Raw genomic sequence first — 25,921 nt, forward strand, 5'->3', positions numbered from 1 at the left:
CTGCTCCTTATCACCAAAGAGCCTCCTCAGATCTCAGGACTTAGCCCAGGCACGGACACTGGCGTCTGGTGACACATTCTCCAACAGTCGTGTCTTCAAAAAGTGTTTCTTTACAGACCCTCTGTTTGCAGGAAGTTAGTTAAAGCCATTGTGAAAAGACTTTAGAGGAAGCAACGCAAAAGAAAGACCTTGAGGTGTATATAGAAGGTCATCAAAAGATGCTTACTGCCCCAGTAACCAACAGTGCAAGCCCTTACACACACACACACACACACACACACACACGCCCTGCCCCAGGTCCAGCTGTCAATATCTCAACAGCTAGAGGCCCATAAAAGGTGGGCCCCTTCTTTATGTGCTTACTCTCTGATGACAGAAGTTCACCCGGGTCAAGGCCGAACCTTGGGACAGGCTACGCTAAAGATCCCCATTGCCTGGAGCTCCAAGCTGGCCACCCTGGGGGCACCAATGGTTCTGCCGCTGTCCCTGACACCATGGTCTTCCAGAAGCTCTAGCTTCAGCTTCAGGCTGATGCATCCGCATCCAATTACAAGGCTGACCAGATGCGCGGGGCCTGTCCTGTAACTTCCAGCTAATTACTCTGGACCTTTAACTGAACCGTTTACCCACATTTCCCTAGATCCTAAGTCTAGAGTACTTACCAAGACTAATCTCATCTCATCCCAGAGTGCTGTTTACCTCCACCACCACCAGAAAACATGCTGGATTAGCAGAGAGGCTAACAGAAGAGACAGGAACTTGGTTACTACCCACATCGGCTGTTCACGTTATGACCCACAAGTAGGAGGACCACCAATGAGCAGTCAGGTAAGGAAACATCTTTTTTCTCTTTCCCATCCTTCCTACCCAATGAATAAGCCCCAGGAAAGAGCTATGGGAGGGACAGCAGACCACATACCCCACTCGAAGCTGTTGGAGCCACAGGTCTAGTCTACACTGGGGGTGGGGTGCTGACGTGGTAGAGGCAGCTCTGTGTGAACTAAGGGACTGAAGTTTTAAAACAGACAATGAGACTGAGTCTTAACCAACATGATAATGTCTCATAATGGATATTGACTGACAAATTATAGATTTGGACTGTGCATCATTAGGGAGCCTGCTAGTAAGCAGGAAATCAGATAGTTTAAATATAGTTGGTAGCAATCATTGGAAAAAGAAAGTCATTTCATTTCTCCCTCTATGAGCTGATATTACTCAAACTATTCACACTATAGTCATCACCAGAAGTCCCAGCTTCTGATGTCAAAAAGACATTAAAGAATGATAGTTGGTGGAAAAACAAGGATCATGGAAGTTAAGGGGGGTGTGCAGTGCAGCTGAGGCGAGGGACCCAGGATCTGATTTGGTCCCCTCAGTCAGTATTACAATACACAGTGTGGCATGTTAAAGTTAGTAAGAGAATGTTGTATATTGTGGCAGTAATGGAAGCTGGTACCTCAGAAAAGACAAGAAAAAAGAAAATCTTTTGTATTAGAACAAGATTTGTGTAAGTATTTTGTTAAGCTGGAGTTATATTGAAAGTAATGATATGATTCCATGACATTTTAAAAATATGTCTTTTCTGGGTCTGCCTCTGGCGTGGCTGCTGTGCTGTTGCCCTCCCCCAGTATCAAACAGATGGATCTAATGTGTTCCCAAAGCACCTCGATTTTGGTCTCAAATACAATTCCCTAGCAAAAGGAAGCAGGAAGCCCTGGAAAGTATCTGATTCTACATCTCAGAGCAAGGATAACAAAGGTGGGCCTGGAGCATCAATTTGTTGTCAGAATGAAAGTATGCTTCCAAACCATCGAGGGCAATTTTAAAAGATAAAGGAACAGGTTTAAAAGGGCTCCCACTGAGCAAGCTGTAACAATCTTGGCATTAGAAAGAAGACAGTAGTTCTCTGCAGAGTCTAGGAGTCATGCCAAAAAGAAAAGAAAAAAAAGGCATGTACAAGTGATGTCAGCATCATGGCAGAGTGACCTTGCCTGGGACTCTCTCCCCTCCAACATACAACAAAAAGGAGCAATCATATTCCAACAAAAAATATCCTAATAGCACAGGAATCCTCAGAGACACACAGCAGCCAAACAACAGAGGGCGGAGAGGCTGAAGCCCCCCTCAGAGGAGCAGGAATGGGGTAAGAGAGAACTTCGCTCCCTCCCCTAAAGACTGGGATCACTGCCATGGGAAGGTCCATGAGGGAAGGAGTGGGGGAGGGGCCGCGCATCAGCAGGATCACCCAGGACTCCCTAGGGTCCTTGCAGACCAGACAGATGCACTCTAATGCGGTGAAAGCTTTCGTGTGGGGTGACCTCATCAAGCCAAGACCCCAGGAGACCAGATAGCAAGAGCTGGCCAGGAAACTGGATCTCCGCAAAAGAGAAAGCACCCCCCAACTCTCCAACCTGTGCTGTGCCACACCATCTTGGCTGAAGGTGGAGGGCTCAGAATACACAGCTCTCAACCCACATCTAGTGGCGACAGGCTGTAACTGAAACAGAATAATATCACTATGCCGAAAAACCGTTCTAGCATCAAACAATTCATAAAAGCTCCAGACCAGAGGGAAAACAAGCACCCAGAATGATGTCCTGAGGACTCAGAAATAAGTAAACTAAAGGACAATGAATTCAGAATAGCTATGGTCAAAAAATTCAATGAGGTAAAGGAAAATATAAAGAAACAAGTCAAGGAGTTCTGGAGTTACTTCACAAAAAGATTGAAACTATAAAGAAGAATCAATCAGAAATACTAGAGATGAAAAATACAATGGAAGAAATAAAACATAATATGGATTCCCTGAATACCCATGTGGATGCCATAGAGGAGCAAATCAGCATAATCGAAGATAGACAGGTTGAATGGCTCCTGACAGAGGAAGAGAGAGAACTAAGACTAAAAATAAATGAAGAAAATCTCTGAGAAATAGCCGACTCAATGAGGAAATGCAATATAAGAATTGTAGCTATCCTCGAGGGCGAAGAAAAGGAGAATGGAGCAGAAAGCATGCTCAAAGAAATAATAGCAGAGAACTTCCCAAATCTAGGGAATGAGAGAGAAATGTGTGTGAAGGAAGCTTTCAGATCTCCTAGATATGTCAATGTAAAAAGACCTACTGCTAGGCACATAGTAGTAAAAATGGAAAAAGTGAATGACAAAGAAAGAATACTCAGGACAGCAAGGCAGAAGAAAATAACCTACAAAGGAATCCCTATCAGACTTTCAGCAGATTTCTCTGCAGAAACCTTACAAGCAAGGAGAGATTGGAATGACATATTCAAAACTTTAGAAGATAAAAGTCTTCAGCCAAGAATACTCTATCCAGCAAAAGCATCCTTCAGATATGAGGGAGAAATTAAATCTTTCCCAGAAAAACAAAAGCTAAGGGACTTCGTAGCCACAAGACTCCCCCCTCCACACACACACAAGAAATCCTCAAGAAGGCCCTCATACCTGAAAAAAGAAAAAAAAGGGAGAAAGTGATCACAAAACACAGTAAGGAGACAAATAGATAGAATCAGAAGAGGATAGCAAACATTCAACTATAGCATTAGGATAAAGGGAAGGAGAACACCAAAAACAAAGACAATCTTGTCACTTTAACCACAAACTCACAACACAAGTTGGAATAAGAGATGAAAATAATAACTTAGGAGGGGAGGAGGAAAGGGACTGGATCAGTTTAGGCTAAGGAAATAAGAGGCCACCAAAAAATGGACTATGTTATGCATGAGATTCTGAATACAAACTTCAGGGTAGCCACTAAACTAAAAAACAGAACAGAGACACAAAGAATAAACAAGGAAAAAGCTAAGAAACCCAGCATAAGAAACTGCAGGAGTCAATGGGTAGGCCAAAACACACAGGATGAAAAACAATGGAAAGGCAGGAAAACTGGAAAAGGAGTGACAGAATGACAGCATTAAGCCCTCATGCATCAATAATCACCCTCAATGAAAACGGATTGAACTCTCAAATAAAAAGACACAGAGTGGCAAGATGGATTAAAGAACAAGATCCAACAATCTGTTGCCTCCAGGAAACACACCTCAGCTCCAATGACAAATACAGGCTAAGAGTGAAGGAGTGGAAGACGATACTCCAAGCTAATGGCAAACAAAAGAAAGCAGGTGTCACAATACTTCTATCAGACAAAGTAGATTTCAAGATAAGGCAGGTAAAGAAAGACATAGATGGTCAGTATATAATGATCAAAGGGACACTACATCAAGAAGAAATAACACTTATAAATATCTATGCACCCAACACAGGAGCACTGAAGTTCATAAAGCAACTATTAACAAACCTAAAAAAAATATCAAAATTAACACAATAATAGTAGGGGACCTCAACACCCCACTCACATCATTGGACAGATGATCCAGACAGAAAATCAACAAGGAAACAGTGGAATTAAATGAAAAGCTAAAACAGTTGGACTTAATAGACATATATAGAACACTCCATCCAAAAAGAATACACATTCTTCTCAAGTGTGCAGGGAACATTCTCAAGGATAGACCATATGTCAGGAAAAAAGGCAAGCCTCTATAAATTTTTTAAAAATTGAAATAATAACAAGCATCTTCTCTGATCATAATGCTATAAAGCTAGAAATTAATTACAAGAAAAAACCTGAGAAAGGGACAAAGATGTGGAGACTAAACAATATGCTATTGAACAAGCAATGGATCGTTGAAGAAATTAAAGAAGAAATAAAAAAATATCTGGAGACAAGTGAAAATGATAATATGCCATACCAACTCATATGGGATACAGCAAAAGATGTATTAAGAAGGAAATTCATTGCAATACAGGCACACCTTAACAAACAAGAAAAATCGCAAATAGGCAATCTCAAATTACATCTAACTGAATTAGAGAAAGAACAAACAAAGCCCAAAGTCAGCCGAAGGAGAGAAATAATAAAAATCAGAGCAGAAATAAATGCTATTGAAACAAAAAAAGGCAGTACAAAGGATCAATGAAACAAAGAGCTGGTTCTTTGAGAAGATAAATAAAATTGACAAACCCCTCGCCAGACTTACAAAGAAAAAAAGAGAGAAAGCTCAAATAAACAAAATCAGAAATGAAAGAGGGGAAATAACAACAGACCCCACAGAAATACAATGGAATATAAGAGAATACTACGAAAAACTATATGCCAAGAAAATGGATAACCTAGAAGAAATGGATAAATACTTAGACTCTTACAATCTCCCAAAGCTAAGTCAAGAAGAAGCAGACAATCTGAACAGACCAATCGCAAGGAAAGAGATTGAAACAGCAACCAAAAGCATCCCAAGAATAAAACCCCAGGACCCGATGGCTTTCCTGGGGAATTCTACCAAACTTTCAAAGAGGATTTAATACCTATACTTTTCAAGCTATTCCAAAAAGTTAGGGAAGATGGAACACTTCCTAACACGTCCTGTGAGGGCAACATCACGCTGATACCAAAGCCTGACAAGGACAGCACGAAAAAGGAGAACTACAGGCCAATGTCACTGATGAAGAAGATGCAAAAATTCTCAACAAAATTTTGGCAACTCGAATTCAGCAATACATCAAAAGGATCATACATCATGATGAAGTGGGATTCATACCAGGGACACAGGGATGGTTCAACATTCGCAAATCAATTAATGTGGTACACCACATCAACAAATTGAGGAATAAAATCCACATGATCATCTCAATAGATGCAGAGAAGGCATTTGACAAGATCCAACAGCCATTTATGATAAAAAAAAAAAAAACTCTGAACAAAACAGGGATACAAGGAAATTACCTCAACATAATAAAGGCTACATATGACAAACCCACAGCCAACATCATACTCAATGGGCAAAAACTGAGTGCCATCCCCCTGAAAACAGGAACAAGACAAGGATGCCCTCTGTCACCACTCTTATTCAACATAGTACTGGAGGTCCTGGCCAGAGCAATTGGGCAAGAGAAAGGAATAAAAGGAATCCAAATGGGGGGGAAGAAGTGAAACTCTCGCTGTTTGCAGACGACATGATCCTATATATAGAAAACCCCAAAGAATCCATTGGAAAACTTTTAGAAGTAATCAACAACTACAGCAAATTTGCAGGGTATAAAATCAACTTACATAAATTGGTAGCATTTCTATACTCCAATAACGAACTAACAGAAAAAGAACTCAAGAACACAATACCATTCACAATCACAACAAAAAGAATAAAATACCTCAGGGTGAATTTAACTAAGGAAGTGAAAGACCTATACAATGAAAACCACAAGGCTTTCCTGAAAGAAATGGATGACGACATAAAGAGTTGGAAAGACATTCCATGTACATGGATTGGAAGAATAAACATAGTTAAAATGTCCATACTACCTAAAGCAATCTACAGATTCAACACAATCCCAATCAGAATCCCAATGACATTCTTTACAGAAATAGAACAAAGAATCCCAAAATTCATATGGGGCACAAAAGACCCCAAATTGCTAAAGCAATCCTGAGAATAAACAACAAAGCTGGAGGCATCACAATCCCTGACTTCAAAGCATACTACAAAGCTGCAGTAATCAAAACAGCATGGTACTGGGACAAAAACAGGTGTACAGATCAATGGAACAGAATTGAAAGCCCAGAAATAAAACCACACATCTATGGACAGCTAACCTTCCACAAAGGAGCTGAGGGCCTACAATGGAGAAAAGAAAGTCTCTTCAACAAATGGTGCTGGGAAAACTGGAAAGCCACATGTAAAAGAATGAAAATTGACCATTCTTTTTCACCATTCACCAAAATAAACTCAAAATGGACCAAAGACCTAAAGGTAAGACCTGAAACCATAAGGCTTCTAGAAGAAAATGTAGGCAGTACACTCTTTGACATCAGTATTAAAAGGATCCTTTAGGACACCATGTCTTCTCAGACAAGGGAAACAATAGAAAGAATAAACAAATGGGACTTCATCAGACTAAAGAGTTTCTTCAAGGCAAGGGAAAACAGGATTGAAACAAAAAACCAAGCCATTAATTGGGAAACAAATATTTGCAAATCATATATCTGACAAAGGGCTAATCTCCATAATATATAAAGAACTCAACAACAAAAAGTCAAACAACCCGATCAAAAAATGGGCAAGAGACATGAACAGACATTTCTCTAAAGAAGATATACAATGGCCAACAGGCACATGAAAAGATGTTCATCATCACTGATCATCAGGGAAATGCAAATCAAAACTACACTAAGATATCACCTTACACCCTTTAGAATGGCAAAAATAACCAAGACAAAAAGTAACAAATGTTGGAGAGGTTGTGGAGAAAAAGGATCCCTCATACACTGCTGGTGGCAATGCAAACTGGTGCAGACACTATGGAAAACAGTATGGAGATTTCTCAAAAAATTAAAAATAGAAATACCATATGACCCAGCCATCCCACTACTGGCTATCTATCCAACGAGCTTGGAGTCAGCAATTCCAAAAGTCCCATGCACCCCTATGTTCATTGCAGCATTATTTACAATAGCCAAGATGTGGAAGCAACCTAAGTGCCCATCAACTGATGATTGGATAAAGAAGATATGGTATATATATATAATGGAATACTACTTAGCCATAAAAAAGAATAAAATCATCCCATTCACAACATGGATGGACCTTGAGGGAATTATGTTAAGTGAAATAAGCCAGATAGAGAAGGACAATCTCTGTATGACTCCACTCATATGAGAATTTTAAACACGTGGACAAAGAGAACAGATTAGTGGCTACCAGGGGGAAGGGGGTTTTGGGCATGGGAACAAAAGGTGAAGGGGTGCACCTACAACATGATTGACAAACAATAATGTACAACTGAAATTTCACAAGATTGTAACCTATCAAAACTCAATAAAAATTAACTTTAAAAAAATCACAAATTTAGGGGCCAGCCCTGTGGCCGAGAGGTTAAGTTCACGTGCTCTGCTTTGGCGGCCCAGGGATTCATCAGTTCAGATGCTGGGCGCAGACATGGCACCGTTCATCAGGTCATGCTGAGGCAGCATCCCACATGCCACAACTAGAAGGACCCACAGCTAACAATACACAACTATGTACTGGGGGACTTTGGGGAGAAAAAGGAAAAATAAAATCTTTAAGAAAAAAAAAAGGCGTGTAAAAGTTTCAATGTTGTTTACAGTATGTTGACAAAGCCAAACTATATGCATACCATATATGTTTTAATCATCATCAAAACTTCATAATTTCTAATCAAATAGCTAAAAGGTTCATTGCAGTCCTGGTAGGGGATGCAGAATCTCATCAGCCCTACTCAGGCAACAAAATGATAAATTGTGTAAGATTTCACTCTTACAAAAAAAAGGAAAGATATAGGTTTGGAAAGTCCAGTTACCTCCACAGTGACTGAGCCTAATAGACACCAACTCATGATGAATCACCCTGGAAACCATTCTGGACCCCCGTCCTGGGCAAGAATATCCCACCAAGAGTTCAACCCACAGCACCTCAGTGTGAAGTGGCCTGAGATGATGGTTCTGTGCCCCTAGGTTGGGAGAGCATGTTTGTAATGTCAGGATGAATAAAAGAATCTACCTGAATTGATACTTTGGTGTTGGTTAGGTTATCGTAATAACAAGTTTCATTCCACTGCTAAATATGTACTTCAATTTAAGATGTGCCAAACAGGTAAGAGATTGTGTTACATTTCTGAGTCTCTTTTACTAGATTTACAAGAGATGCTAAATGGTCTAGGAAGATTTTGCCTATTAGATTTAAAAGACTACTGGGGAGGGGGGGTGTTGGTGTATTTAAGAGAATCACCTAAATTCAATTTGAAAGTCTGGTTTGAAACGTCTAAGGGAATTTGATCAATTAAGTACAGAAGTGGTGTGGTATAATTAAGGAGGAGTTACTCTGTTAAACCCATGGTTAATTGAAAGTTAATCAAAGAACGTGTAGAAAAAATTCTTATTTTTATACAAAAAATAATGGATTTAGTAATAAAATAATTATATTTGTAAATTGAGATTTTAGGCTTAGAAGACGGGATATTTAAACTTGATACTTTTAATCAACTGAATAGTAATTAAAACATAACTCTCAGGGCCAGCCCAGTGGCTTAGTGGTTAAGTTCATATGCTCTGGTTCGGCAGCCTGGGGTTGGCAGGTTCGGATCCCGGGCACAGACCTACACACTGCTCATCAAGCCATGCTGTGGTGGAGTCCTGCATACAAAATAGAGGAAGATTGGCATGATGTTAGCTCAACGACAATCTTCCTCAAGCAAAAAGAGGAAGATTAACAACAGATGTTAGCTCAGGGCCGGTCTTCCTCACAAAAACATAACTCCTGAGTATTCCTTTAATGCCCAAAAGCCCCCTCAGAAAATTTTCTAGGAAGAAATAAAAAATCTGAAAAGACCTGTAACAAGTAAGGAGATTGAATCAGTAATCAAAAATCTCCCAACAAAGAACAGCCCTGGAACTGATGGCTTCACTGATAAATTCTACCAAATATTTAAAGAAGAACTAATACCAATCCTTCTAAAACTTTTCCAAAAAATTGAAGAGGAGGGAACACTTCCTAACTCATTCCATGGACCAGCACTACCCTGATACAAATGCCAGACAAAAGTCACTACAAGAAAAGAAAACTTCATGGGGCCAGCCTGGTTAAGTTCGCACATTCTGCTTCTCAGCGGCCCAGGGTTCGATCTGAACGATCCTGGGTGCAGACATGGCATCGCTTGGCACACCATGCTGTGGTAGGCATCCCACATATAAAGTAGAGGAAGATGGGCACAGATGTTAGCTCAGGACCATATTTCCTTAGCCAAAAAGAGGAGGATTGGCAGTAGTTAGCTCAGGGCTAATCTTCCTCAAAAAAAAAAAGAAAAGAAAACTTCAGGCCAATATCCCTTATGAACCTTGATGCAAAAGTCCTTTAAAAATACTAGCAAAGCAAAATCAGCAGCATGTTAAAGGGATTAGACCAAGTGTGATTTACTCCTCAATGCAAGGATGGTTCAACATACAAAATTTGATCACTGTAACACACCACATTAACAGAATGGAGGATAAAAACCACGTGATCATCTCAATTGAGGCAGGAAAAGCAATTGACAAAATTCAACACCATTTCATGAAAAAAACATGCAACAAACTTGGAAGAGAAGGAAATTGCCTGAACATAATAAAGGCCATATATGAAAAACCCCAGCAAACATCATACTCACTGGTAAAAGACTGAAATCTTTTTCCCTACAATCTGGAACAGGACAAGAGTGCCTACTCCCACCAGTTCTATTCAATTTGGTAATAGAAGTTCTAGCCAGAGCAATTAGGGAAGGAAAAGAAATAAAAGGTACCTAAATTGGAAAGGAAGAAGTAAAATTATTTCTGTTCACAGATGATATGATCTTATGTGTAGAAAACCCTAAAGATTCCACACAAATCCAGTTAAAGCGAGTAAATGAATTCAGCAAACTAGCACGATACAAAGTCAACACACAAAAATCAGTTGCTCTACACTAACAATGCATAATCTGAAAAGGAAATTATGAAAACAATTCCATTTACAATAGCAACAAAAAGAATGAAATACTTAAGAATGAACTTGAACAAAGAGATATAATGAAAACTACAAAACCTCACTGAAAGAAATTAAAGAAGACAAATAAATGGAAACACATCCATGTTCACGGATTGGAAGACTGAATATTGTTGATGTCAATAGTACTGAAAGCAATCTACACATTCAATGCAATCCTTATCAAAATCCCAATGATGTTTTTTGAAGAAATAGAAAAATCTATCCTAAAATTTGTATGGAATCTCAAGGGACCCTGAACAGCCAAAACAATCCTGAAAAAGAACAAAGCTGAAGGAAAGTATGAAATCACACTTTCTGATTTCAAACTTATTACAAAGCTACAGTAATCAAAACAATGTGGTACTGGCATAAAGACAGACATACAGACCAATGGAACAGAAAAGACAGTCCAGAAATAATCCTTGCGTATGGTCAAATGATTTTTGACATGGTGCTTAGACCATTCAGTGAGGAAATGACAGTTTTTTCAACAAATGTTGCTGGGAATACTGGATATCCACATGCAAAAGAATGAAATAGGACCCTTACCTAACACCATATATAGAAAATTAACTCAAAATGGATCAAAGACCTAAATTTAAGACCTAAAACTAGACAACTCTTAGAAGAAAACATAGGGCAAAAACATCACGACTCTGGATTTGGCAATGATGTTTTAGATTTTGCACTGGAAATAAAAGAAAAAATAGACAAATTGGACTTCATGAAAATTTAAAATTTTGTGCATCAAAAGACACTATCCACAGAGTAAAAAGGCAACCCACAGAACAGGAGAAAATATGTGCAAATCATATATCAGATAAGGCATTACTATCCAGAGTATACTGAGAACTCCTCAAACTCAACCACACACACACACACAAACCCAACTCAAAAATGAGCAAAGGACTTGAATAAACATTTCTCCAAAGAAGATGTACAAATGTCCAATAAGCACATGAGAAGATGCTCGATGTCACTAATTTTCAGGTAGATGCATTTCAAAACTACTCACACCCATTAGGATGGCTACTATCAAAAGAACAGAAAATAACAAGTGTTGACGAAGATGTGGAGAAATCGGAACCCTTGTGCACTGTTGGTGAGTATGAAAACAGTACAGCCTCTGTGGAAAACAGTATGCTGGATCCTCAAAAAATTAAAAATAGAATTACCATGTGATTCAGCAATTCCACTTCTGGGCATACACCCGAGAGAATTGAAAGCAGGGTCTTGAAGAGATATTTGCACACTCATGTTCACAGCAGCATCATTCACAGTAGCTAAAAGGTGGAAGCAACCCAAGTGTCCATCAGCAGATGAATGGATAAGCAAAACGTGGTAAATACATACAATGGAATATTATTCAGCCGTAAAAAGGAAGGAAATTCTGATATATGCTACAACGTGGAAGAATCTTGAGGACATTATGCTAAGTAAAATAAGCCACTCACAAAAAGAGAAATACTGTATGATTCCATTTATAGGAGATACTTAGAATAGTCAAAATTATAGAGACAAGAATGTAGAATAGTGGTTGCCAGGGGCTCAGGGTAGGGGCACTGGAAGTGGGGAGTTACTGTTTAATGGGTACAGAGTTTCAGTTTTACAGGATGGAAGGTTATGGAGGTGGAGAGTGGTGATGTTTGCACAACATTATGAATGTATTTAGTATACTTCAGTCCAAAAAGTCAAGACGGTAGATATGTATATTTTACCACAATGAAAAACCACCACCATCAGATGCCCTGTAAGCCATCATTCCCTGGGTGCCTGTCCCTGTATTTATTTCCCGTTTCTCCCCTAATCTAGTCCCAGTCACCCACCACTCGCAGGCCTCCCAAACCTCACTGCGACCTTTAGAATGCTTGATCAACCATCACCGAATTCCCCACACTGTCACCTCCTCTGAACATTCCCTTCCCTGGCTTGCTCTTCCCGAAGCTTGGCTCTCTTCCCTGAGGACACCCTAGCCGCCTCAAGTGAAGCCATTTTCTTCCCTGTGCTCCCTGGAAATCAGGGTAGAATAGGTGTCCTCTTTGCTCCCCGTGGCCATTTTCTCCTTCACAAAGCCCGGCTTCTTTGAAATGCACTCCATCAGACCGTTCCAGTACACTCCCGATCCTTGCTGCTGTTACCAACCCACCTCCTGGTCGCTCTCTCTCATTCTTGACTTATTTTAGTACCCGGATCCCTGTATTCTTTACCCCTTCCCTTTCACCACTCTTGCCAACTTCAACATTGGCAGAGACAATCCACCCAACATCTTGGCCTCTTGTAACCGAGCCTCCGTTTTTTATTGTACCTGGGATTTAATTTATAGAGGTGATTAAGGAACAACATAGAAAGGTCAGTACCGTTGAAAGAAGCATTTAGAGGAGGGGGCTGCCATGCCATGCAGGACCACATGGGGAACTTCCACGGTCCGTTAAGAAGCAGAAGGAGCGAGTGGAAAACATGGCCCAGAGCTTTAACTGTGGTTTCCACGGGAAGGAATGGCAAGGCAGGGGAGGGGAGTTTAAGCGCGTTTAGAATTGGATAGTTTGAATAATTTTGGGGGGGCTATGGGGGTGGTCTCTAGTTGGCCGGTACCTGACCCTGGGGTCATTTAGAGGAGGGGACAGACTGGCTTGGCTGTGAGGGTTAGGTAAAGGAGGCAGTTGGGGGTGTGGGCTCTGGACTGATTGGTTTGCATATGAAAGGTGTGCTTGGGGTGGTGGGGGGGAGTCCTCTGCTGTCTCTAGGAATTAGCTAGTCCTGGGAGGGGCAGTCTCTCCGTGAATAGCAAGGCCCCTAAATTGTCATAAAATGTAGAAAATAAAAAACATGATTAATACAATTCTCAATTCTTAATAATCTCTTCCACCCCACCTCAGGCATGGACTTCCACAGTCATACTCTTGACTTGCCATCACCAATATTGATGCCACCTCTGGAGTGTCCATTTCAAGCCTCCCACCCTCTAATCACCACCTCCTTATGCTTTTGCTTGGCTTACTCTCGTGACCCCATTCCAACAATCCTTACGTTCCACTGGGCCAATGATCTTGCCACTTCTTCCCTCTGTAAAGTGCTTAGAAACAGTGCTGGGCACGTGGTACGCACCATCTAAGTGTTAAGCACATAGATCACCCCCAGGCCCTCACTATCCTCCTTTGCAAACGTTCTCACCTCCTTCGCCCATTTCTCCTCACTCTGTACTTGACTGGCAAACTCCAGCTCTGGTTAAACCCTTCAGCTACCCATCCACCCATCCCTGCACCTGAGCGCCTGAACATTGTTGGAGAAAATCACACGACCGCACTAACTAGTCTCGCATTGCGTCTTTGACCCAGATCTCAAACGGGCACTCGATGCTGTCCAACAACCATTAGATTTTCCTGGGGATTCTTTCTCCCTCTTCAAATGGAAAGTTCACATCTTTTCTGCTTTCTTCAAACCTTCACCGCCCCCTCCTCACTACACTCTCAGCTGATGACCTCACTCCATATGTCACCGAGAACAAAGAAGCAGTCAGATAAGAACCACCTCATCTTCCCTCATAAAATCACTAGCCTGGGCCTTTGACCACAGCCTCCCCCTGTGTTTTCCAGTTTTATTGAGATATAATTGACATACAACATCGTGTATGTCTAAGGTGTACACGTGATGGTTTGACTGCAGCTTCCTCTTGTTACAGTGAAGAACTGCCTGATTTCTCTCCTCTCCCACTCATGCCCTGGACCCCGTCCCCTCTCACCCACCCAGGGAATTCCTTCCTGCGGCGACCCCTCTCTCTGGCATCATCAATTTGTCTCTCTCAATGAGATCATCTCAATAACAGTATTCCTCAGTGAGATAATCATCATACAAGCACAACTTACAGAACAAACCCAAACCCTTCTCAGAGCCATTCTTCACAGCACGGGCTGCTGTGCTCCCTGCCTTCACTTCCTCCCACTCTCTCTCATCCTGTCAAACTACCCTGCTCACCTTCCACAAACAGCTCCTGCCGAGGTCACCAAGGACCGGCCACTGCCGTTAGAATAAAATGCAAGGGCCTCTCTCGGGCTGCCAGAGCCCAGCGATCTAGCCCCTGCCTACCTCTCCCCCTCCCCTCCTGGCTGGTCCTCTCACCACACTGTCTTCCAGCCACACTGGACTTTCTGCTCCTCAAACACACTGTCTCATTCCTGTCCTTGGGCCTTGGAACTAACCATCTTCTCTGCTGAGGACGTCGTTCACACAGATCTCCATCCAATCTCTCCCATCACTCAGGACTCAGCCCAAAAACCCCCTCTTCAGAGAGGCCTTGCCTAGCCACCTTAGCTAAAGAATGCCTTTCCCTACAGCTGTATTTCCTTAGTAGCCTTGCCCTGCTGGAAATTATCTTATTTTCTTATGTTGCTAAATAAATGAGAAGCTTAAATAAATGTGTTGACTAAATAAGCAAACTTTTACCATAAGTTTCACCAAACACATCAGTAGCAGAAAGGAAGGGTGGTGAGTAGTCACAGCCCAGGTGAGCAGGTCCAGGGCCTTCACTTTCTTTCTTTTGCTGAAGAAGATTGGCCATGAGCTAACATCTGTTGCCAATCTTCCTTCTTTTTTTTTTTCTTCAATGTGAGCTGCTGCCACAGCATGGCCACTAACAGATAAATGGTGTGGCTCTGTGCCCAGGAACCAAACCCAGACCACTGAAGCAGAGCATGCCAAATTTTTTTTTTTTGAGTTATTGATAGGTTACAATCTTGTGAAATTTTAATTGTACATTAATGTTTGTCAGTCATGTTGTAGGTGCACCACTTCACCCTTTGTGCCCACCCCCCCACCCCACCTGTCCCCTGGTATCCACTAAACTGTTCTTGGTCCATAGTTTTAAATTCCTCATATGTTCACTTCTTCCCTCCCTATTTGGATTCCTTTTATTCCTTTTTCTTGCCTGATTGCTCTGGCCAGGACCTCCAGTACTATGTTAAATAAGAGTGGTGATAGAGGGCATCCTTGTCTCGTTCCTGTTTTCAGGGGGATGGGGTTCAGTTTTTGCCCATTGAGTATGATGTTGGCTATGGGTTTGTCGTATATGGCCTTTATTATGTTGAGGTAGTTTCCTTCTATGCCCATTTTGTTCAGAGTTTTTATCAAAAATGGCTGTTGGATCTTGTCAAATGCCTTCTCTGCATCTATTGAGATGATCATGTGGTTTTTATTCCTCAGTTTGTTGATGTAGTGTATCACGTTGATTGATTTGCGGATGTTGAACCATCCCTGTGTCCCTGGTATGAATCCCACCTGATCCTGATGTATGATTCTTTTGATGAATTGCTGAATTGTGGTTGCCAAAATTTTGTTTAGAATTTTTGCATCTATGTTCATCAGTGATATTGGCCTGTAGTTCTCTTTCTTCATGGTGTCCTTGTCAGGTTTTGGTATCAGCGTGATGTTGGCCTCATAGAATGTGTTAGGAAGTGTTCCATCTTCCCTAACTTTTTGGAATAGCTTGAAAAGGATAGGTATTAAATCCTCTCTGAAAGTTTGGTAGAATTCCCCAGGAAAGCCATCTGGTCCTGGGGTTTTATTCTTTGGGATGTTTTTGATTGCTGTTTCAATCTCTTTCCTTGTGATTGGTCTGTTCAAATTGTCTGCCTCTTCTTGAGTGAGCTTTGGGAGATTGTAGGAGTCCAAGAATTTATCCATTTCCTCTAGGTTATCCATTCTGTTGGCATATAGTTTTTTGTAGTATTCTCTTATAATCCCTTGTATTTCTGCAGAGTCTGTTGCTATTTCTCCTCGCTCATTTCTGATTTTGTTTATTTGAGCTTTCTCCCTTTTTTTCTTTGTAAGTCTGGCTAGGGGTTTGTCAATTTTATTTATCTTCTCAAAAAACCAGCTCTTTGTCTCATTGATCCTTTCTACTGCCTTTTTCGTTTCAATAGTATTTATTTCTGCTCTGATTTTTATTATTTCTCTCCTTCTGCTGACTTTGGGCTTCATTTGTTCTTTTTTCTCTAGTTCAGATAGGTGTGCTTTAAGGTTGCTTATTTGGGATTTTTCTTGTTTGTTAAGATGTGCCTGTATTGCGATGAATTTTCCTCTTAATACAGCTTTTGCTGTATCCCATATGAGTTGGTATGGCACAGAGCATGCCAAATTTTAACCACTAGGCCACTGGAGCTTGCCCAGGGCCTTCACTTTTGCCCCTAAAATGCCTAGCCACCCAACAGCCCAGAAGCACCATTCGTGGACACATTTGTGGGCCTAGTTCACAAGGGCCTGGTTCACAACCCCCCAGTCACTCCTGGGCACTGTCCCTGGTCAGGGCCAGCTGGCAGGAGGAGGACAGCAGCTCCACGGCAGGAGCAGGCCCTTGCCCCCGGCCTATCTGGCCCACCTTGGCCAGGCCTGCCCCTCCCAGACTCGGAGCAGGGCATTCCTGAAAAGAAGGAGAATCCCAGCAGAGGAGGAGAAGGAGCAAGAGAACCCACCAGACGGCAGCAGCAAAGTGCCGATGGACAGCAGCCTGGGGAGCCTGGGCCAATGGTGCTGGACGCTGGCCACCCTCCGGCCTCACCTAAGGGCTTTGTAAGGAGGCTTTGGGACTGTGCAGGCCTCAGCTCAGAGAGCCTTCCCCATGAACCCCAAGTCCCCCGAGGGGCCTCTCTCCAGGGCCTTTCCTTTCTTGTCATGGCTGCTCCCCCTCACCCTTTATGCCCCGTTCACTCTCACACTCAGAAGGGATCCGGCTGAGAAGCCTCGCCGGCTCCTGAAACAAGAGACCCAGTTTCTGCAGGGAAAGCGCCCCCACTTGCCCCCTTGTCCTGCCAGTGAGTTCCTATGAGTCTTCCTGAGCCCAGACACAAGGGCACCTCCCTGAGGACGACGTGCATTCTCTCCATGGTGGCCCCACCACAGGAGGAGGGGAGAGCTGTCTGCCCACGTGGGTTTGTTTGTGGTTTTGCTTTCTTGACTTGGAAGCTGCTTGAGGGCCGCGGCTCTTTCTTGTCCGTGTGTTACCCCAGCACTTGGCACAGGGCAGGAGCTGCATGAACAAGTGAACGGACACCCCGGGAGTGCTGAGGGAGGAGTGGGTGGGGGTGGTCGTGTCCTCAAGCACACGATGGAGATGACCACATACTCTTTTTGGAAGCCCAGCCTTAAGCAAAACACCTGCCTATCCCGTGGGTTCCCACTCCCCATCCCTGAACACTAATCCTATGGGGCGCTTTAGTTGAATGAGTGATAAATGTTCTACCAGCTCTGCAGTGGGGTGGGCAACATACTTTTTCTTAATATACATTTTTTGTTGAGGTAAAATTCACCATTTTAAAGTGTACAATTCAGTGGTTCTGAGTGTACTCACAATACGGTGCAGCCAGCACGGCCACCTAGTTCCAGCTCGCGCGCATCACTCCTGAAGGAAACCCGCACCGTTAGCAGTCACTCCTCCTCCCCCTCCCCCACCCCTTGACAACCGCTCATCTGCTTTCAGTCTCAATGGATTTGCCTTTTCTGCACATTTTACAAAAGCGAATCATACAAAACATGGCCTTTTGTGATGGGCTTCTTTCACTTAGCATGTGTTCAAGGTCGTCCATGTGGGGCATGTATCAGCACTACATTCCTTTTCATGACCAAATAATGTCCCATCGTGTGGAATATGCCATATTCTGTTTCTCCATCCATCAACTGATGGACATTTGGGTTGTTTCCACCTTTTGGTTATTGTGATTACATGAACATTTGCGTACAAGTTTCTGTTTGAGTCCCTGCTCTCAACGCTTTGGGGCTTTCTTCCTGGGAGTGAAATGGCTGGATCACATGGTCGTTCTACGTTCAGCTCTGTGAGGAGCTCCAAACAGCTCTCTACAGTGGCTGAACCACTTTACATTCCCCCGGTAACGTTTGAGAGGCTCAGCTTCTCCACATCCTCGCGCTTGTTATTCTCTGTGGGTTGCTTTGCTTTGTTTCGTTTTTATGGCCGTCCTAGTGGTTGTGAACTGGCATCCTATTGTGCATTTGACTTGTATTTCCCTAATAACTAATGACACTGAGCATCTTTTCATGTGCTTGTTGGCCATTTGTGTATCTTCTTTGGAGAAATGTCTATCAAGTTGTTTGCCCATTTTTTAATTGGATTATTTCTTTTTGTTGTTAGTTGTTAGGGGTTCTTTTTTTTTTAAGATTTTATTTTTTCTTCTTCTCCCCAAAGCCCCCCGGTACAGAGTTGTGTATTTTTAGTTGTGAGTCCTTCTAGTTGTGGCATGTGAGATGCCACCTCAGCATGGCCTGATGAGCGGTGCCATGTCCGTGCCCACGATTCACAGGCCCTGGGCCACCGAAGCACAGCGTGCAAACTTAACCACTCGGCCACGGGGCCAGCCCCTGTTAGGGGTTCTTGATATATTCTGAATATTAGACCCTTATCATATCTATGATTTGCAAATATTCTCTGGCATTAGGTCGACTGTCTTTTCACTTTTTTGATAATCTTCTTTGATGTGCAAATGTTTTGAATTTGAGGAAGTCCAGTTGGTCACCCTACTTTTTAAAGACACATTTAAAAACCTTTTTATTATGGAAATTTCCAAACCTACAAAAAAGTAAAGCATAGTATAATGACCTCCCCTGAATTTGTCATGATGCTTCAACAACTACCAACATTTTGTCATGTCGTTTCATCTAAGCCCCTGCTTTTTGCTTGTTGTGTTTTGGCTGGAATGTTTTGAACTAACAGCAGACATCACGTCTGCACCTGTAAATACTTCAGCATGCAAGAAGACTTTTTGGTCTTCTCATGTACAGAGACATTATGCTTCATCCCACCTAACAAAATAATTCATTAATAACACCTAGTACTCAGTTCATATTCAGATTTCCCAAGTTGTCTCAAATATGTCTTTTTTACAGTTAGTGAACTAACTCCTGATTCAGGATCCCAACAAAAGGCGCATATTGCATTAAACTGCTATGTCTTTCAAGTCTGTTTTATTTTATGTCTCCTTTCTCTCCTTGTTTTTCATGCCATTGATTTGTTAGAGAAAGCACATCATTTGCCTTGTAGAGTATCTCACATTCTGGATCTGGCTGGGATCACATATTAAAACATTGTGTAACAGTATTTACATAGACAACTGAGCAGCCAAAGTTGGAGTCTCAGAAGCAGAACAGATCTTAACAATAACGGTTAATTGCTATCCGGCACAAACTCTGCTGGGCACTGTGCATACATGACTCCCTGAATCCCTGCAACAACCCCAGGAAGGAGGTAGTACTCTCATCCACATTTTACAGGTGAGAACTCGAGGCCCAGAGAGCTTAACCTGCCCAAGGTCACACAGCTAGTAAGGGCTGGAGCCGGGACTTCACCCAGCAGTCTGGCTCCAGCATCCCTGCTCCTCACCATCGCCAGATTCGCATCTGATCGGGGAAGCCCTTTGTGACAGGCAGGGTGCCTTTCACGGCCAAGACTGAAAGGAAACCCCAAGTCCTGTTCAGGGGCAAGTGAGTTGAAGTGTCATCCCCCCTTAGTTATGCAAATGAGAGCGTCTAGGCAGGTTCTAGGACTAGAGGATAACAGGGCCCTTCGAGACAGATATTATTATCCTGACTTTAGAGACCAGGAAACTGAGGTCCAGAGAGGTGACATCCTTCACCCAAAGTCCCCCTGCTTCCTAAGGAAGGTCTCTTTGCCTGGGCTGCAGCCTCCCTGAGCGCTGATTCTGGGCTGAGGGACTGGCCCAGGGCTGGGGGGCAGCAACTCAAGGCCTAGCTTCTCCCCTAGTGACAGCAGGGTCCTCTCTGCCTGACCAGCCCAGACTCCACAAGGCACTGCTGGGCCAAGCCCAAGGACAGGGAATGCTGACCCCAAGGTGCCCCCATAGGATGCTCTACCTGAGGATTAGCTGTGACTCAGGTGTGATCCTGACTGACCCACTGCAGCCGGTCTCTTTGTGTTGGGAGCCCTGCAGCCAGGGCTGAGCAGCTGATTTGTCTGGAGACACACTGGTCCACAGGCTGCTAACCTTCCAAAGCCCCACCCCAATGCCCACACCTTCTGGGGCTCCTTACATCCTCACCTTTCCACCCGGGAGGTAAGCCGTACTTTTCTCCTCCCCTGGGGGCTGGAACGAAGAGAAAGCCAGACACAGAGGCCAGATCCACTTGGGAGAACTGGCCAGACCCACTGGGGAGAATCTGTAATAAGCAGGAGCCGTAATGGGAAATGGACAGGGAGAGGCGTCCCATCTTGTTCCAGGGCTAGCTGGGGAGACAGGAGCTGGGCACCCTGCCCAAGCGAGATGCCTCAGGTTCCTCATCTGTAAAATGGGGATAATCTACTTCAAGAGTCCACAGTCTTTTTTCGTAGAGGGCCGGACAGTACATATTTTAGGCTTCCCGGGCCAGACTGTCTCTAATCCACCCACGCAACCCCGTCCTTCCGGGGACGCAGGCAGGGACCACCCGCAAAGGAACGGGCCTGGCTGGGTCCCAGTAAGCGGCGCGCTGGGCTTGGGCGCAGGCACGTCCATCCCTGATCTTCGCCCTCATGGAGCTTCAGGGAAGGTGAGGCGACAGATGTGTCGCTGCTCTGTGGGCTGTACAGTGAGGATCACATGGCGGGCGGCGAACGTGATAATAAAGCTCAGAGCCCCGCAGGCGAAGGCGGTTCCAGACAGGAAAGGACACGGACCGGCAGTCAGGCGGACGTGGGCTCTGCCACAGGCCGCCTGCTGACCCCCGCGGGGCCACCGTCCACTCGAGGCCAGAACGGGACGATCAAGGCCGCCTCTCAGCCGCACAGAAGGACCGCTCCCCGCGCCGCTCTGCCCGCGGCCGGCGACCACTCAAGGCGCGGACCCGCCCCCAGGCGCCCAGTGGGGACGGAGCCTGCCGCGCGGGCGGGAGCCCCAGACGGCCCCGCCCCTCTCCACCGGCCCCGCCCCGAGCGTCCCACGCCCCTGGCCCCGCCCCCAGGGCGCTCTGCGCCTGGACCCGCCCCTCTGAGCCCCCACCCCAGAATGTGCTTCGTTGAGTCTGGCCCCGCCCCCAGGGCCCAGGCCAGCGTGTATGCGCCTGGCCCCGCCCGGCGCACGTGTCGTGGCGTTTAAGCTGCGGCGCAGGAGGCGAGAGCGTGGGAAGGGGCGGGCAGGTGTCCGGCGCGGAGTGGCTGAGGGGCCGAGCGGCCGAGCCCCTCCCCGGGGTCGTTCTCCTTTCTCGGGGTCGTGCCTGCCGTGTATTAGAGCCGCCAACCGTAGCTGGGCGGGATGGAAGCCCCGTGGGAAGCCCTCTGCGAGGGTCCTGCAGCCGCTCTTCTCCCAGCCGCCTGCGGGATGCGCCGCATCGTCTCCGAGGGCGACCTGGAGCGCTGGTTTGGCGCTCGGGGCCCTGGGGGCGCTGGGACCTTGCCCAGGACCCATCCTTTCCGAACCTCAGTTTCCTCATTGGAAAAAAGACCCAAGTGATGTGACTCTTTAAGAGATTCTTATTAAAATAGGCCAAGCGGTACCCCGTCTTGATTGCCTCAGCCTATTTACTAATTAAACATTTTTCACAAACAGGAACACAGTAAACTTCAACCAAATTAAATAATTGCGAATTTTTACTGACATATTTACAGATGAAATAATACGATGCCCGGGATGTGTTTTAAAAGAAAGCAGTTGGAGGGGGAATGTGGGTGGGAGTAGAGATGAGATGAGATTGGCCATCAGTTGATGATTCTGTCTGCTTTTGTATGTGTTTGTAATTTAGCATTAAAATTTTTTCTAGGGCCTGGCCCCATGGCCGAGTGGTTAACATGAACTCTGCTTCAGTGGCCCGGGGTTTCGCAGGTTGGATCCTGGGCTGAGGATCTAGCACCGCTCATCAAGCCATGCTGAGGTGGCGTCCCACATAGCTCTTCTAGAAGGACCTACAACTAGAATATGCAACTATGTACTGGGGGCCTTTGGGGAGAAGAAGGAAAAAAAAAGATTGGCAACAGATGTTAGCTCAGGGCGAATATGGAAAAAAAGATTCTAAAATGAAAGATTTCCTGTGGACGTCTGACAGCCTGTGTTCAATACTGTGCCTGCATTATTCTGCTAGAGCTGCCCTGCAAGCACTGCGTGGCTTAAACCACAGAAATTTGTTCTCTCGGGGTTCTGGAGGCTGGAAGCCCAAGGTGGAGGTGTCCGAGGGCTGGTTTTCCTGAGGCCTCTCTCGTTGGCTTGTAGATGGCCCCCTTCTGGCTTATGTCCTCTCAGGGTCTCTCCTCTGTGTGTGTCTGTGTCCTCACCTCCTGTTCTCATAAGGACACCTGTCATTGGATTAGGACCCAACCTGTTGAACTCGTTTTAACTTAATTACCTCTTTAAAGACTCTGTCTCTAAATGCAGTCACATTGTGAGGTACTGGGAGTTAGGACTTCAGTGTGTGAATTTGAGGGGACAGTTCAGCCTGTAACGCTGCCACTTTACAAGTTTGGGCTTTTGACCAGTTTGCTTAGCCTGTCTGTGCCTCTGTTTTCACTGCTTTAAAATAGGAGCAACAGTGGTCTTTAGGTCGTGGGATTGTGAGGATTCAGTTGTTGGATGGTGTGTGTAAAGCTCTCAGAACCGTGTCTAGCTCACAGGAAGATCTCCGTAAGTTGAACGTACATTTCCTCTATAAATTAGCGATCCCGGGGCCTCACTATGGGGTGAACAGTGGGTGAGGCAGTTGGGTACTTAGTCCTGGGCCTAGTCAGGGGAATAAAGGTAATCATCACAGCCATCATCACAGGGCTGTCTGCTGCTGTGCCAGGTGCTGATTGTTTTATGTCTGTCCATCATTTCCTCGTCACAGCCACAGCCACCGTAGTGCTGGGCCATCGTCACGTGCCCATTTGGCAGATGGGGAAGGCGCTGCAGAGGGATGGAGCTGGGGTTTGAACTCAGGCTCTGGAGCCCGTGCTCTCAACCTCTGGGCTGTATTCCCTCCGTTAAAAAGGATGTGGCCCTGGGGATCCTCAGTCTGCAGGCAGACCCAGGGAACTGTTGGCTGACTTCTCTTGTTTTTGGCCCAGGTTTCCAGTGGTGGCAGCACTCATGGCAGGTCCTCTGTGGTGGGCCTCAGCATTTGTGCAGAGACACAGGACAGGCCTGTTGGTGGGTTCCTGTGCAGGCCTGTTTGGGGCCCAAATCTCGTACCACCCCTTCCCAGATCCTGTGGTCCAATGGCTGTACCAGTACTGGCCTCAGGGCCAGCCAGCCCCGCTCTCCCCAGAGCTGCAGAGACTCTTCCAGGAGGTGCTCCAGGACATGGGCATCCCTTCAGGCCATTGCTACGAGGCCTTCACCACCTTCACCTTCCAGCCTGTGAGTGCTGGCTTCCCGAGACTCCCTGCGGGGGCCGTGGTGGGCATCCCCGCCAGCTTCCTGGGTGGCCCAGTGACCCACAGCGACCAGCCTGTGATCATCCATGGGCACAGAGTGAACTGGCAGAGCCCAGCAGGCGCCCGGCTGAGAGATGCCCTGACCCTGTCCCGTGACGCCCAGAAGTTCGCCTTGGCCAGGGAAGTGGTGTACCTGGAGAGCGCTGCAGCCGCCCTGCAGGCCCTGCCGGCCCCCGCTTGCCTGGCAGGAACCTGGGCCCTGGGCGTGGGTGCCAAGCATGCCCTGGGGCTCTATGGGGGCCCCATGAACTTACGGGCCGCCTTCAACTTGGTGGCAGCAGTGGCAGGCTTTGTGGCCTACGCCTTCTCCACGGACTCTCTCACTCATGCCCTGGAAGCCTGGCTGGACCGCCGCACGCCTCCCTGTCTGCGGCGTATGCCCGGGGCGGCGTGGAGTTCTACGAGAAGGTTCTGTCAGGCAACCTGGCCCTGCAAGGCCTCTTGGGCCGGCCTGGAGAGAAGCTGTACACGGCCAGCGGGAACGTCACTCCCAGGCACTGGTTCCGCATCAAACACTTACCCTACACGACCCGCCGGGACTCTGTGCTGCAGCTTTGTGGGGCGACGCTCACCCCACGCCGCTCCTGAGGGGCTCACCTCGAGGACAGTCCCAGCTCGCGCAGGCGCCGCCCCGCCACTGCCTCTGGGGACTCTCTTGGCGCCTCTGCACCCACACAGCCCAGCGTCAGAAAAATCACAGGCTTTGAGTTCAACAGCCGAGATTCTACCTTGGCAAGTCTCTGGATGAGTCGGAGCCTTGGTTCCGTCCACTGTGAGAAGGGGAAGGGATAAGCCTCCTGGCAGGATTGTGGGGTTGTGTGAGAAGTGAACGCGAGCATCTGGCAGGGAGGGCTTGCCGTAAATAAACAGGATGTCCCTCCTGCTTGGTCTTGGGGGCTGTGGGAGTGAGGCCACATCTCGCCAGCAGAGGCGCGTGCACGATGGGAAAGTGTTCCTACAGCGAAGGACTACCCCGGAGTTTGCCTGGTGGCCAAATCCCGTTTTTTTCTGTGCTGGTGGAGATAAAAGGCACTGAGAGGTCTGGGGAGCCTGCAGTGCAGCTTTACGGGAGGTGTGTCCGCCAGGGTCCTGCCAGAGCTGATGGAGCACTCCACACTCTGAGAGGCTGGGCAGCCAGCACGCGGTGAGGCCCCGGGAGAGCCCCCGCACCTGAGGGGAGAGAAAGTGTTGCCGGAACCTTGCGAGAGCTGTGGTGTGGGAGACCTGGCAGAGCTCTGGCCGAAGGAAGAGGAGGGAACGAGCCGTTGCAAAGCCGAGGCCCTGCAGGGAGGGAGCCCACAGACACAGTCCCAAGCGGTCAGCCTCCTGGGGACAGAGCACAGTCAGCTTGCAGAGCAGAGGGAGAGAGGTGGGGGCAGGGAGGGGAGGTGGAGATGGGGGCAGGCTTGGCTCACAGGGGATGGTGAGGAGAGCAGGTGGCTGGAGGGGGCAGTGGACATTAGGCACCCAGGGGGAGGATGCACCTTTGCCCTGCTTGTTTCCCTTGAGGCCTCTGGCGGTGGACAAAGCAGACCCCACTTTTGATCCTTGGACAGGAGACCCCAGCAGGAAAGGTCAGGAGAGTTGGCTCAGCAAGCCAGGCTCGCTTGGCCCTTCGTGTATTTTGTCGGTGGTTGTCTTTTCCCTGGAAGAGGTGAATGATTCAGGCCTGGTGCCAGTGTGACTCTGGCAGAGGGATCAGGCCACACCCAAGGAGGGGCACAGAGCAGTCCCGGGAGGCCCAGTCAGTGGTGGCAGGCAGTTCCTGCAGGAGACCGGGAATGGAGAGTGAGCGGGTGGGGATGGCATGCCTGCCTGCTGGGTCCTGTGCCCCCGGCTGGAGCTAGCACTCTGGCTCCATTCTGTGCCAACCTGTGGGTCCCTGCATTGGGCCTCTGCAGACTGAGTTCCTGAGGGCGGAGCACCCCGTCTCTGGTCCCTG

General features: G+C 46.1%; 1 pseudogene; it reads left to right on the forward strand.

The window, feature by feature from the left end:
* The first annotated feature begins 694 nt into the window (after positions 1-694).
* LOC123285325 (transmembrane protein 177-like) lies at positions 695-24,687 on the forward strand (annotated as a pseudogene).
* Positions 24,688-25,921: the final 1,234 nt, after the last annotated feature.

This window comes from Equus asinus, chromosome 4, assembly GCF_041296235.1.
Source record: "Equus asinus isolate D_3611 breed Donkey chromosome 4, EquAss-T2T_v2, whole genome shotgun sequence".
Taxonomy (NCBI): Eukaryota; Metazoa; Chordata; class Mammalia; order Perissodactyla; family Equidae; genus Equus; species Equus asinus.